This window comes from Camelina sativa, unplaced genomic scaffold (assembly GCF_000633955.1).
Source record: "Camelina sativa cultivar DH55 unplaced genomic scaffold, Cs unpScaffold04281, whole genome shotgun sequence".
NCBI lineage: Eukaryota > Viridiplantae > Streptophyta > Magnoliopsida > Brassicales > Brassicaceae > Camelina > Camelina sativa.
The window spans coordinates 1-665 of NW_010925375.1; the positions used below are offsets into that span (position 1 = coordinate 1).

The 665-nt window shown below is 34.1% G+C and overlaps 1 long non-coding RNA gene across 1 annotated transcript; it reads left to right on the plus strand.

The window, feature by feature from the left end:
• LOC104774648 lies at positions 1-643 on the plus strand. Its single transcript, XR_765433.1, has 2 exons — positions 1-81; positions 611-643. It is a non-coding gene; the product is annotated as an uncharacterized LOC104774648 (long non-coding RNA).
• Positions 644-665: the final 22 nt, after the last annotated feature.

The window sequence follows — 665 nt, forward strand, 5'->3', positions numbered from 1 at the left end:
AACCACTACTTAAAGAACTGTTGGCGACACATCCTGGGCTAGAGTTCTTGCAAACCACACCTGAATTCCAGGAAAGATATGGTGAGGTCTTACCTTCATATAGTGTTTAGCCAGTATCCTATTTTATCTCACCTTCTCCCTCTTTATATTGCTTGAGTAATATAATGTTTAGTAACTTAGCGGGGGGTTTGGTTAGCTACCATCATAATTGAGAAGAACGAATAATAACTCTGCGCTTTGTGGTATGATGTCTTATCTAACTTTGTCAGATGGTTATGATGTCTTATCTAACTTTGATAATTGATGCATCGAGATGATTACGTTGCAGTTATCTGTTTGGATTTAAGATATTTTATCAGCTTAGATTTCCTTGTGTTCTATTTCTCATGAAGGGGTTATCCACAGAATCAATTTTCCAAGTTTTGGATTTATATAAGACAAAATTTGGATCAATTTGCCAAGTTTTGAATTTTTTTGTTACTGAAATAGCATTATGAATCAAGTGTCATTTAGGCAAGGAAATTAATTAAACATATTTATTGTTTGCTATGTCGACTTACATTTTTAGGATGCCATTTTGTCTGATACAACTTTTATTTTGATGAGTCAGCTGAAACCGTCACCTACCGAATATTTTACTACATAAATAGATCTGGGAATGGTCG